The sequence below is a fragment of the Chiloscyllium punctatum genome, chromosome 35, assembly GCF_047496795.1.
Source record: "Chiloscyllium punctatum isolate Juve2018m chromosome 35, sChiPun1.3, whole genome shotgun sequence".
Taxonomy (NCBI): domain Eukaryota; kingdom Metazoa; phylum Chordata; class Chondrichthyes; order Orectolobiformes; family Hemiscylliidae; genus Chiloscyllium; species Chiloscyllium punctatum.
Genome location: NC_092773.1, coordinates 70,674,491 through 70,689,003, shown reverse-complemented (window position 1 = coordinate 70,689,003; position 14,513 = coordinate 70,674,491). Strand labels below are relative to the sequence as shown.

The following is a 14,513-nucleotide window of genomic DNA, read 5'->3' as shown; positions in this document are numbered from 1 at the left end:
CGTAACCCACCCATACCCCTACATCTACATCTACCCCTTACCTAATACTACGGGCAATTTAGCATAGCCAATTCACCTGACCTGCACACTTTTGGACTGTGGGAGGAAACCGGAGCACCCGGAGGAAACCCACGCAGACACGGGGGAGAACGTGCAAACTCCACACAGTCAGTCGCCTGAGGCGGGAATTGAACCCGGGTCTCCGGCGCTGTGAGGCAGCAGTGCTAACCACTGTGCCACCGTGCCGCCCAGAGAAAAATTGAGGTTCTCACAAGTGAGGTTTCACAGGGGATTATGACTGCAGCCTTTAGGGCGGATTCAAAGGCTGGAGTTATTCCTTCTGTGGCCTAGTGTTTTAACGGGTATTGTGCTCTGCAAGGATGATACTCGGACTTTGGGGTTATCTGAATGGGTTCACAGCCCGGTATAAGCCCCACATCAGGTTTGTCCTTTGCCAACAACTCAATCGGGACCATTTTTATTCTTGGCTCCGAGACTGGTATCTTCGGGAAACGCCTGGCTGTTCCCTTAGGCTTTTTAGGGCTAGCGGGGGTTCCCTGGCTTGTCCTATCTGCCGGAGTTAGCCAATTTAGTTTCTTCTTATATGTCCGCATATCTGCATTGAACCAGATACCCACATCGTCCCTGGAGAAAAACCTTTCGTTCTTTGTGCTTTTAGCACCCATGGTCCCAAATCCTGCCACCTGTCACCAGATGCCTTCGCCAGTGACACGTGAGGAGCAGAGCCTTTCACATCAAAAAATAGCGTCTGCTTACTTTTACAGATACCTTTGATAAGTTCAGACTTACTGCGCATCTGTGATCACTGCAATAAACTTCGCACAATAACAACTGATCTGGTTTATCCAATCTTATGAACCAATCCTTCTCAAATGTTTCGTCAGGTCCGTCACAGTGTATGTGTGCTGTGCAGTGCAGCACATCTCCAGCAAGAAAATCGGTGATAATAGGATTAGCATGTTTGCTTGCTTCCAGGGTGAGTGAATCGCTCACTGAACTTATCACCCTCTGGCTTAATCGCCACGCATAGAAGTACATCAGGTGTCGCGGTTCATAATTTACAGCCTGTACTGGTAAATCTTCCCTTTGAATTACCCGCAAGCTCGTCAGAGTACTGAGCAAGTCCAACCCCAGTCTCCCTATGAGACCCCGACCCAACAGGTTTAAAGAACAAAATTCTGATAACAAGAAGGAGTATTGGAATGTTTCGCCATGGCTAGTTTTGCACAAGAAGCGTGCAGAACATTTCTCCTGCATCACTACTCCTGATGCACCCATTGTGTTCAGGAACTTTCACTCATCTTTATTTTCATCGATTGTCTAAACTGGCTTAATTTAAGGACTGAGTAAGTTGACCCTGTATCTTCCAAAAAGGTAATTGATGTACCTTCCACATATAACATAGAGATCGGCATCGACTTATACGCATCATCATGATTTTGAACAGACTCCACTTTTCGCAATGTCAGCACTCAACATAGAGGTTGGGCATGTCTCAGTGTCCGTAAGATTAGTAGAAGAGAGAAGCAGAAGCGAATCCCCGTTGCCAAGCATAAGGGAAAGTTGCTTACCTTGTGGGCTGCCCATCTCCACCTCAGCCTTTCCCTGTCAGTCACCCCGCTGTTCAGCCTCCAGGGCCGGTTGAAGCTGTCTGTGTGGGCACTGTCTCGCCCACTGGTCCATTGCTCTGCAAACAAAGGACCCGCCAGATCTACAACTGCCTGCGCCTCTTACGCGACCTCTTCCTCTTCATCTTCTGCGACCTCCACCTCTGCCTCTCTCTCTTCCTGCAGCACCTCCGTCCAACGGTTGGGTGATCATTTGCATCACAGTAAACTGAGCTTTATGTGCTTCCGTTTATCCTTCTCTTGAGAAAGTAATTTTCCAGCATGTATCGCATGTTGTTCTATCAAATTCAGCTTTCCCGTGTCCCAGGTAGTACATGTGTCTTTTACCTGTTTTCGTTATTTCATCCTTCATTACATTGATAAAGCTGTTATTCAGGTGTGCCTCATACGGCATGATTTATGCCGCTGTTATGTCGTCAGATGGTCTCACTCCTCACCGGTTGTTATGGACTTCAGTGAGGCGCTTAAGGTCCTGGGACTCTGTCTCACCATCCCATTATTTACACTTTGATATTTTGGTGATGTCCATTTGCGTTGGGAATGCCTCCCTTAAGGCGGTTGCCAGCACTGCAACAAAAGCATTAAAGTCTCCGTTCTGCTCCTGTTGTGTGTTGGCTACTCTGGCATGAATGTTTGCGGCTGGCCAGTTATACTCGATTTTAGTGACATCGACACCTATTTTTCATCCCAGGAAACGTCTCATCTCATGTGACATGGGACGGAACTCAGTATAGAACTTTGTCACTTCTTTGGCGAACTTATTACCTCCAACTTCGCTTGAGTCAGGCAACTGTCCATAGGCACTTTCCAGATTCTTCATAGTCCATGGCTGGTGCATCAATACTGGATACCGTTCTGGACCTGCAACGTCTAACATTGGAGTTTGCAGAATTGCCTGATGAGTTCATCATTCGCCAGTACCCTCCCTGTCTGACTCACCATCTGTCAGAGGTTGATCGCGAATAGGCCCTGGATCCCTTTCCTTCTTGGAATGGTCATCCTTCTTTTGGGCTTGTTACTTCAATTGGTTGCAGGTATGGCGTGCGATCGGTGATTCAGCAGACCCTGAGGCAGCTTCATTATGTTGTTTTCTGTGCGCGTCTGCATGTGCGCTGGTGTTTGTACGTGTACTTGATCTATCACATAATTGAGATTTCCTTTTCCTATGCAGCCTCAGCCTTACATGTTATCAGCACTCCAATTCACAGGTTGAATTTTCCCCTCCTTTTTCCTTTTCTCTCTCCTCCAACCTCCACCTCATAATTTCCAGCTTCCTCTCTCTGGCAAAGTACATTCCTTGATTCACAATTCTAACTGCTTGACAGACACTGGGCTGTCATTATTGAGCATGTATTGTATTTTTGGTTGTCCATTTCAAGTACTGTGTGGACTCTCCTTTTGTTTGATCTTGCCGGAGCTTAATTTTAGTGTAACTGGAAAAGTCTTCAACTGTCTCTCTCTCACGCGGTACCGTTATCATTTCCCTTTGCCTTACTTACTTACCTCCGGAGAACCCCTCTCGCATTGGACACGTCCGCCTCAATGCCTTGGTTTTCCTAAACCAAAAAACCAAGTATCCAGTACACCTTTGGTGAGTCCAACTCAGCCAGTGGTGGCTCCAAGTCTAAAACTACCCTTAAATGTGCTGTCTCTGAAACACTTTAGAAACGGCAATCCCCTTCCCTTGGGTTTTGCTCTAATACCACGCGAAAGTTCACTGAAGCATGTTCCTGTTGTATTTATTCTATTAGAATGAGTCTCTATGTAGGATCACTTAAGCCACGATTCTTACTCCAACTCTATTCGATTCGCTTGGGCGATCGACCGATTCCCAGCCCTCTCACGCATAAGGGCCAATTCAGCGCTCGATATTAAGCGAAACACCTTCAAGGCACTGCCAACTACGCCTCGTGAGAATCTTCAGAATCCCATCCAGACGCCTGGTCCTGGGACGAGTCCCCAAGTTTACTGTCCTGAAAATTATCTCGACTTGACTCAACTATTGGCAAGAGCAAAGAAGGGAGCTATATTTCAATTCTGCAGATTTGACCCCTGTCCATTCATCTCGATGCCTCAATGTAAGGGTTATCTGGGTATTCTTCAGACACTTGCCTCAAATGTGTTTTTTATCACACACTCAATGGCAAAGACTAGGAAAACACTAGTTGTTATTCGATCATTCCCTGGTCTTGGACATAACAATTCTGCTTGCACTGAGTTCGACTGTCGCAAGGTCGAGTTGTTTTTTTCTCAAACTGATATAGAGACAAACTGACTGTAAAAATCTTCAAAGTATTCTTTTTAAAGCCCAGCACAACATTCAATGTTAGAAAAGCATTCTCTTTCAAATTTATTGTAAATGGATAATTTTCCATTACAGTCAGAGGATTCATGAGGACACAGCGGTAGATGTAATCTATATAGACTTCAGTCAGGCGTTGGAGAAGGTTTCCCATGGGAGGTTGATTAGCAAGGTTAGATCTGAAGGCATACTGAGAGAACTAGCCATTTGGATACAGAACAGCCTGAACGGTAGAAGGCAGAGGATGGTGGTGGTGTGTTGCATTTCAGACTGAAGGCCTGTGACCAGTGGAGTGCCAAAAGGGTCGGTGTTGGGTCCTCTAATTTTCTGCATTTATATAAATGATTTGGCTGTGAGCCCAAGAGGCATAGTCAGTAAGTTTGCAGATGACACCAAAATTGGAGGATTAGTGGGCAGCAAAGAAGGTTACCACAGATTACAGCAGGATCTTGATCAGATGGGCCATAATGCGAGCATAATGCGTCGCCACGGGCAGATACTATTATCAAAGTTGGTGAACAGATTTCTGCGTTTGTAATTCCATACAGGCGATACCCGTTTAAAGTGATGCACGTTCGACTGAAGAACTCCAGGTTCGGCAGCATCCAATGAACAGGAGAAACGACGTTTCGGGCATAAGCCTTTCTTCAGGAATCATGCCCGAAACGTCGATTCTCCTGTTCCTTGGATGCTGCCTGACCTGCTGCGCTTTTCCAGCAACACATTTTTAACTTTGATCTCCAGCATCTGCAGTCCTCACTTTCTCCCTGACTGAAGAACAAGCCCGCCACAGTCCAAAGACACATGTACAGAGTTGTGGCTGGGTTGACAAACTGTGCAGTGTATTTGGACGATGTCATGATCTTTAGCAATTCAAGGAATGATCACAAAAGACTGTTGGCAGAGCTCTTTGAACGACCACGAGAAGAAAAACTGATGCTAAACATAAATAAAACAGAATTCACGAAAGAGGTGACGTTCTTGTGATGTAAGATCGGTCGTGGAAGGTCGATTCCCACCGGAACGTAAAGGCGAAGGCTACAGAGGAATTTACATGATCAACTTCGAAGAAAGAGTTTCTTCAATTCTTCAGACTCAGCAGAGTCTGCCAGAAGTTGGTTCCAAAATATATTCGTTTAGTGGCACCGTTAACCGATTTGCTGAATAAGAACACAACATTTCAGTGGACAGTCCCATGCCAGGAGACATTCGACCATTTGACGTCGATATTAACCACCAAACCAGTTTTACCTACACCAAACTTCCCAAAAGCGTTTAAAGTCGCCATCGATGGTAGTGACGTTTGAGTTGGAGCTGTACTTCAACAGGAAAAAGACTGGGATGGGATTGAACTGCCAGTTGGTTACTTTTCAAAGAAAATCAACATCTACCAGAGGAAATGCTCCATAATCGAAAAAGGACTATTGAGTTCGGTACTGGCTTTGCAAATTTAATGTATATGCCCGAACAATGGTTCAGAAACGGTTATGTACACTGACCACAATCCGCTAAAACGTTTATATATAAGAATATGATACTATTACATTGGATTCTAACGGTAGAGAATTTCAATATATAAACGTATATGTTACTTGTCTGTCGAATGTATTCACAGACAGGTTATTGCAGATTGAACTTATGGCGTTGAGATGAGATTTGTCTTTATTTAATGTTATATGTGTGTATATATGAAAAGGTTAAGGCGATATTATACGAAATTTATCGGTATGCCAGGGTAAAGTATTTAAAAAATAAAATGAAAACATATGTTCATTATGATGGTTCATTTTTCCTGAATAGACGAGGTGCTTTAACATATTGTTGCATGACTAAGACTGTTGAAAGCAGCAGAATAACCAGACACTGCAGCAAGTGTTATCAAGAATACAACAACGTAATACTGGATCGAACAACTCAATTCGTTCATTGCCTAGAGACATAAACATTTCGAGTTGACCACTCAGTTTAAATATTATCCAGAATAAATTATTAATTTCAATTCAAATTTGAATTGTGTCTATTGAAAATCTTAAAAAGGAATGACACAATCAGATGCTCTGGGGTATGATACGGGTGACATTGAACAGATGAGAGGAGGACTGCCAAGTCCTGCATGTAACAATCTTCTTGAAAAAATATATCTCTGAAAAATACCTTTTCGATCGGTTACGTGTGACACTGAATTTCCTAACAAGGAAAAAGAAGACACAGGAAGATCCGAAGAAAAGAACCGACAGCTGCCTGGCTTTGAGAAAAGAAGACCTGTTTTGTTAACTTGAATTGGGAGTTTTATCTGAATAGTATTATTGAAGGGAACGTCACAATGGGTAACAGAAATACATTGTCAATTGTGGTTTGTTAATTTATTACTCTTTTACTTTAGAAATAAAGTTCTTAATTTTTACTTTGTGCAGTTCTTGGCGAATCAAACTTTTGCAGATTACTGTACGGCATAAATCGTTTCTGTGTTTTATATGAATCAGGAGGGTACATCTGTTCAGTTCTTTGAGTGCACTGGAGGTTTGCAGCATTCGTGACCTGAATGAAGTGATTCTCTCCGCCGTGATCTGAATCCCAAAAAAAGAAAGTCAAAAGCAAACCCCGTCCTCTATCGTTGTTGACAGGATTCGAACCTGCGTGGGAACACCCCAATGGATTTCAAACCCATCGCCTTAACCACTCGGCCACAACTACATAAGGACGTGCCCTTACTGTTGAATTAATCATTTCCAGGACTTTGTCTCTGTTGAGCTCGGCAGTTCTGAATCATTGTTTGGTTTATTTTAATTCAAAAACCACAGCTTTGAAATCGATGAAATGTCGGGACAAAGTGGGTCTGGGTGTTCCAAACCGAGAGGTGGAATCGATATTCAGCTTAAAAGAAGGCGGAAATTGCAGGAGAATACTCAGCAGGTCGAGCCGGATCTGGGCTGGGAAAGGGCGATTCAATGTTTCAGAACTTCTTGAGAAGGTATTCGAACTCCGCTTTCTCCTGGTAGTACTGGCAAACCCCAGTCTGTACACAGCGTTTTCTATTTTTGTTTCAGATTCTGAAAATCCAAGTTCCTTTACACTAGCTATTAAAACAATACAGAAATTTCATTCTGGTTCCGGATTGGATTCCTGTTTGGGGAACATTTTCCTGACCACATTAAAAACCCGGAGCTGTGCAGGAAAGAAAACAAATGAAGTATGAGCCATGAGAGATCCGTTCCTGGGTGGTCCAAAACCACCAACTGTTCGGTTAATGGATGAACGTGTTGACCAATTACGCAACAAAGACGGGTGGGCTGACTCGTTGCACGAACCATGAAACAGGCTTTTCACGAACTCAAACTTCAGCCTGCCCTTCCCGAAGCGATTGTTATCCTCAATCAGTTTTATTTTTCCAAAATAAATCCTGGGACATTCACTGTAATGACATGGCAACAGTTCTGCACCCTCTGCAAACACATTCATGTCACAGGAACCAACTTTTCTCCAACAGCAGGCTGGCTGTCTTCGAGCATTTTTCGTAACTTGTGTGTTCCCGAGTTTTCTCGTGATTCTGTAACCGTGGTCTGTTAATAATGATGGGGGAGGGCGCATTGCGGATGGGCGGGTTGGTGTTCTGGAGGAAATGTTGCTACCGATTAGCGTCAGGTTCCAGAGGACTCGGACTGAAAATATTTACTGAAAAACGACATTTGTGTAGAATACATAGAGCCTAATCTCAGGTGAACTGTTAATCATTTGACACACAGATGAGAAGGATTTTCTCTCTTACAGAGGATAGCAAATCTGCAGAATTCTTCCCAATAGAGAGCTGTCAAGGCTGGGTATGAACAAGACTGAGATGGCGAGCCAATTCGTCACTTGGGGAATACAGGGTAACGCGGCTAAGGCGGAACTTTGCAGTTGAGATTTAACCAAGTCAGACATGATCTCATTAAAAGGTGGAGACGACCTGATGGTCTGAATAGCTTCCATCTGTTCCAATGTCTTGTCTGTCACTTGAGAACTGCGAAAGACCATTGTGAAGAAAGAAATAGCAGGACATTGAGAAAAGTTGATTGGAGACAAACTGAGTCAACATCATTAGTAGAAAGGATAAACACACTTGACAACTTTGTCAGAGTTCTTTGATAATATTACATGCCGAGTTGATCAATTTTTGTTCGGCATTCCATAATGACCACATCAAAAGCCATTACACAAGGTAGGAGTTCACGGTGTTAAGTATAAAAAACGGCCAGGCTTGTCCGTTGTTTACTTAATGGAAGACACAAAATCTGGATGATTGGGTATATTTTAAGTTGCAAAAATGTAATTACGCAAGTGCTGGAAAGGTCAGTCATAGGACTTCAATGATTTATATCTGAATTCATGACTTGTACGAATTGGCTGAGTGAAATGTGTCCAGTTTTACTGACGATACACAATAGGTGGGAGAGCATGTTGTGATGAGGACAGCGGAATCAGGAAATGGATAGACACAGGTTCAGTGGGTGGGCAAATTCCTTGAAGTCGCAATTTCATGTCGGGCGTTTGAGGTCATGCATTTGGTAGGAAGATTCAAAAGACTGACTTCAATTAAAATCAAGAGAAACTCCAAAAAAGTGCGTTTCGGAGGAGTCTGGGTGCCCTTGTGCATGAAACAAACAATGGTTAGTGACAGACTGTTTTTTTTTCTGCTAAAAATAATGTCCTTTCGTAATGCTCACTATAAAAGAGATGATATCCCTGGGAATGACTGAAATGAAGGAGCCTGCAAATTAATCGAAAACCAAGATATGTCTCGTGCTGTTCTTGGGACATATCTGTTGTATTGTTTACAGGTCTCTAAATTTTATTGAAAATGGAGTCAGGAAAGGGAGAGTGGAAGTTAAGGACACCCATGATTAATAGGGGAAAGTGAGTAGTGCAGATGCTAGAGATTAGAGTCAGGAGTGTGGTGCTGGAAAAGCACAGCATGTCAGGCAGCATCTGAGGAGCAGGAAAACCGCGATTCATGCAAAAGCCTTTCATCAGGAATTTGGTTGGAAGCCTCGAGTGTGGAGAGATAAATGTGAGATGATGGGGCTGGGCTGAAGGTAGCTGAGATAGCAATAGGTGCACGGGGGAGGGTGTAATGTTGATAGTTTGGAGGGGAGGGTGATGTACATGGCTGGGAAGGAAATGGGACAAATGGGACCGCTCATAAGGACGGTGCTGAGCTGGAAGTTGTGAAGTGGGGTAAGGTGGGGGAGGGGAAATGTGGAAACTGGTGCAACCCCTTTGATGCCATGGGGTTGGAGTTTACCGAAGTGGAGATTTGGCTTCAGAACATAGAACAATACAAAGCAGCACAGACCCTTTGGCTTTCGATGTTGCGTCGACCTGTGAGTATTTCTCAGCTCATCCCCCCATACTATCCCATCATCATCCATGTGGTTATGCAAGAATTGTTTACATCTCCCTAATGTGGCTGAGCTATCTACATCGACAGGCAGGGCATTCCACGCCCTTACCACTCCCTGAGCAAAGAACCTGCCTGTGACATCTGGCTTAAATCTATAACCCCTCAATTTGTATTTATGGCCACCCATACAAGCTGACATCATCATCCTAAGAAAAAGACTTCCACTGTTTACCCTATCGAATCCTCTTATCATCTTGCAACTCTGTATCAAATCCGCTCTTAGCCTTCTTCTTTCCAATGAGAACAGACCCAAGTCTCTCAGATGTTCCTCGTAAGACTTTCCCTCTGGAACAGAAAATATCCTGTTTAATCTCGACGGCAACTGTTCCAATGCTTCCACATTCTTCCTGGAATGGGGCGACCAGGCAGCACAAAATATTCCAAGTGGAGCCACACAAGTGTTTTGTATAGTTGCAGCTTTGCATTATGGCTCAGGAACCCAATCCTCTCCCAATGAAACCTAACACAACGTATGCCTTCTTAACAGCACTATCAACCTGGCTGGAAACTTTTAAGAATCTATGGACATGGACTCCAACAACCCGCTGCACATCCACATTACCAAGAATCTTTCATTTAACTCATTTTTCTGCCTTCCGACTGATGTTCCCAAAGTGAATCACCTCAAATGTAGATGCAATGAACTCTATTTGCGTCCTCTAAGACCAATTCTGCAGTTTTTCCGACCTCCCCAGCAAACTGCAACATTTTTCCACTCTGTCCACTACTCCACCAACTTTAGTGTTATCTACAAGCATACTAACCCATCCACCTATGCCTGCGTTTTAGTCATTTATAAAAATGGCAAACAGCAGTGGTCCCAAAAACGATCTTTGTGCCACACCACTCGTAACCGGACTCCAGTCTGAATATTTTCCATTAGTCACTACGTGCTGCCTTCTAACAGAAAGCCAGTTTCTAATCCAAACTGCGAAATCATCGTCAATCCCATGCCTCCGCATTTTCTCCAACAACCTAACATGTGGAATCTTATCAAAGGTTTTACAGACGTCCATGTACTCCACGTCAAGTGCCCTACCCTGATCCACATGTTTGGTCACCTTCTCAAAAAACTCACGAAAACATGTTGACCACCTGAAATCAAATTGTTGCTTGCTGAATGATTGTCAATCCTATCTCTCATAATCCTTTACATAATTTGTTCATACAACAGACGTAAGACTCATTGATCTATGATTACTTGGGTCATCTGTATTACCCTTCCTGAACAAGGGAACAACTTCTGCTATCCTCCAATCTTCGAGTGATATTCTTGTCGACAGTAACGAAATAAAGATCAAAGGCAAAGGCTCTGCAATCTCCTCCCTGGCTTCCCAGGAAATCCTTGGATAGATCCCATCCGACCCAGGGGACTGACTTGTTTTTACACCTTCCAGAATTGTTCACAAGTCCTCCTTGTAAACCTCAGTCCCATCTAGTCTCGTAGCCTGTATCTTAGATTCTCCTTGACAACGTTGATCTAATTCAATATGAATACTAACGAAAGTTATTCATTTGGTGCCTTCCTATCTCCTCTGACTCCACACACAATTCCTCACTACTATCTTTGACTGGTCCTAATCTTACTCTCGTCATTATTTTATTCCCCATATACACGTAGAAAGCGTTCGGGTTTTCTAGGATTCAATCTGCAAGCGACTTCTCATTTCCTCCCCTGGCTCTGCTGGACTCTCTGTTCAGGTCTTTCCAAACTAACTTGTAACTCTCAATCGCTCTAACTGAGCCTTCACGTCAAACCCGAACATAAGCCTCCTTCTTTCTCTTGACATGAACTTTAACTTCTTTAGTAAACCACGGCTGCTTTGCTCGACAACTTCCTTCATGCCTGACAGGTGCATACTCATCAAGTACGTGCAACAGCAGTTCCTTGAGTAAGTTCCACATTTCAATTGTGGTCATCCCATCCGTTTCCTTCCACATCCTGTGCATACTAAATCTTGCTAAATCGCATCATAATTGCCTTTCCGTCAGCCATAAGACTTTCCCTGCAGTTTGTAACTATCCCTTTCTATTGCTTAAGTAAACATAACCGAATTGTGTTTGCAATCACCTCCATCCAAATCTAACCCCTGGCCCGTCCATTACCTTTTACCAAATCCAATGTTGCCTGTGACTCTTAGTAAGAGCCAGTCTGGCCGCAAGTTTTAGAACTGTGTTGATGATGAGACAGGAATTCATCAAAGTTGAAAGGGACAAATAGCTTTTCAGCTCATCTCCCTCTGTTTCCTGAAGTCCCAGGAGATTATTATCATTTGGCGCAGGAATTCACCGATGATATCTTTGGTTGCTTCAAATCTTCTTAAAACTGTGCAAGAGAGTAAAATAGTGCACCAGGACCAGTCTCCAATGAGAGATCCAAGACAGCATCTATTTTCGGAGTGCCAGAACTGACAGAACGGTGCTTTCCCTTTCCAATGCAAAAGGTTTGTGCTGAAAGAGCGGCGCTTTTGGAGTATCAGTGTTGTTGGAGCTCACGCTGTCTGAGCATCAGTGCTGAGGATGCAGATACTCTCAGATGGTTCTTGCTGAAGGACCGGTACTGTAACAGGATCAATGCTGAGGGAGTGGGCACTGTCAGAGGGTTCGTGTTGAGGGAGCAGGTACTGTTGGAGTGTCAGTACTGAGCTAGAGGGTACTGTCACAGGGTCGGTGCTGAGTAAGTATCATCGTCGCCCATTCCGTGTTGTGTGAAAGAGTGCTGTCGGAGTGACAGTGCTAAGGGATTGTATATAAAATACTTCATGCTAATATATCCACAAAACAACATCAAATGGCAGCTGGATAAGCAAACTGTCCATCAAATCATTCAATGGCAAGTCCGAACATAAATACATTATCAAAAACCTCTCTCATGTTTGAGGACACAAGTATTCTGCCTGTCTTTGCCACACATACGCTGCCTGTCTGGTCACATACATCATTTCTGTTTTTGTCTCACACAGCCTCACCATGTTTTTTACCCACATTCTCCCACTCTCCGTCTCTCATATCCTCCATGTCTTCGTCACACACACCTTCATTGCATGGAACAAACTCGAAGTCTGCCAGTACTGGAGTAGACTTCAGTTTATCCACTCCCAGGGATATGATGGGGTAAAAATGTTTCGAAGTGGGAGTTATCCAATTTCCACTGACCCAGCCCCAATCCCAGCTGTTTGACTGAACTGAGGGCAGATCGCAGCGAGATATGACAGAGAGAGAGTGAGAGAGAGAGACATAGAAATTGAAAGCACAGAATCAGATGCTTCAGGCCAACTTGTCCACGCTGACAATATATCATTAATAACTCTCATCTCATCTGTCAGCATTTGACACATAACTCTCTCAACCCTTCCGACATATTTACCAATCGTGATGCATTATAAACTTTGTACTTCTACCAGCCTCTACCTCTCCCTCTGCCAACTCATTCTATACTTGCACCACTCTCTATGAATAATGCTGTGTGTGGTAAAGGATACTCTCAGGGGTTCAAGCTGCTGAGGCACCTGTGGGTTCACATCGGGGAGAAGCCATTCATTCATTCCTCGTGTTGGAAGCGATTCAAACAATCATCCGACCTGCTGAGACATCTTGGCAGCTGTGCAGATGATAAATGTTTTAGTAACACTGCCGACATCTGTTAATTTTATCCAATGATAAGTAAACATATTCGTGAGTGGAGAATATATAACGAGACATGAGCTGACAGAGTCAGGAGGGACAGATATGAAATGCTTCAATCCTTCGTTAAATCTATACGATGTAAAGATTGATTTCCGTTTCTTCCTTCACCATGAAAGCCTTTTTTCTTTAATGCATGAGGATAAATTAGAGACAGAAGTATTTCCTTAACTTTCCAAAGCGGCAAAGTAATGCAGGATAATCAGTTAATTTTCATCTGTTACCGTTAGCTTTGGCAGGCTGAATAACCTACATTAAAAACAGTTCCTCAATAACAGTGACCATCAAGTGTACACTGAAGATTATTGGATAGGGCATCGTGGAGGTCGGTGTCCAGTGAACGTCCTTAGGGATTTGTTAGGGGAAATCTGCTCTTTGCGATTTTTATGAATGAGTTAGATGAGGTAGAAGAGAGGTGAGGTAGTAATTTTGCCGATGACATGAAGGTTGGTGGAATTTTCGATAGTGTATTCGGCTGTTGTGGATTGCAATGTAACATTGCGAGGTTGCAGAACTGGGCTGATATGTGGCAGATGGAGTTAAACCCGAACAAGTGTGAAAGTGCGAATTTCAATGCAGAATACAGGGTTAAAGGATTCCTGAAAGTGTGGAGGAGCAGAGGAATCTTGCGTCATATTGGCTGCATTTAGAACAAGTGTCAGGCGCTGATCAATCCCAATAACCAAGCAAGTTAAAATCTACCAAGGAGCTTCCAGTTGAGTGACAATCAAAATGAAATAACTCGTTTCTGATGTACTTCAGGAGAACCTTTGAATGTAGTATCCACCCAGGTTACAGTTAAAGTCGAGAAAGTTGAGATGATTTGAACAAGTTGATATGCTTCTTTGGAGATATTTCGATTGCTCGCCAATAAATTGTGTTTTCGGAAGTGACATTTGATAATCTCTTCACGACCAATCAGAGCAGGCCCACGTAGACAGACGTTGTGGCAAACATTCATTTTAATGACTGCACCTGGAATTTCGTATATACCACGATGTTTAGCTTTCAGTAAAGGTGCTGATATGATGTGTTATATGTGAAATAAACAACGTGTGAATTCACTGTGAAGCTACACTGGAGTGGGTCCTAAATACATGTTACTCTTTGCGGAACAGCCGGACATGTAATGATTTATGTGTCCCCGAGAATCGGGCTGCATTTTGACATCATCCATACAGTGACACTTTCTCCCGTAGGGAACTATCTTTAACCAGTCAGGAGAGAATTCATTCTCAAAGGGAATGGGCAGGAATGCAGCGAGCATAATCAGGATGAGTCTGCACACTTTGATTGGGATGATTAAGAACAATCCACAATTCGGACACAAGTTAATAAATAGGTTGGAAAACTTTACACCAATGTTTGATCTGTTTCTTGAAACTCATGCAACTGTGTATGATTATTTTATAAACTCACAGCACTCCTCAAGAGAAGG

At 43.4% G+C, this 14,513-nt stretch overlaps 1 non-coding gene across 1 annotated transcript; it reads right to left on the bottom strand.

Annotated features, from left to right (window-relative positions):
• Positions 1 to 6,563: 6,563 nt before the first annotated feature.
• trnas-uga (transfer RNA serine (anticodon UGA)) lies at positions 6,564 to 6,645 on the bottom strand. The gene has a single exon. It is a non-coding gene; the product is annotated as a tRNA-Ser (tRNA).
• Positions 6,646 to 14,513: the final 7,868 nt, after the last annotated feature.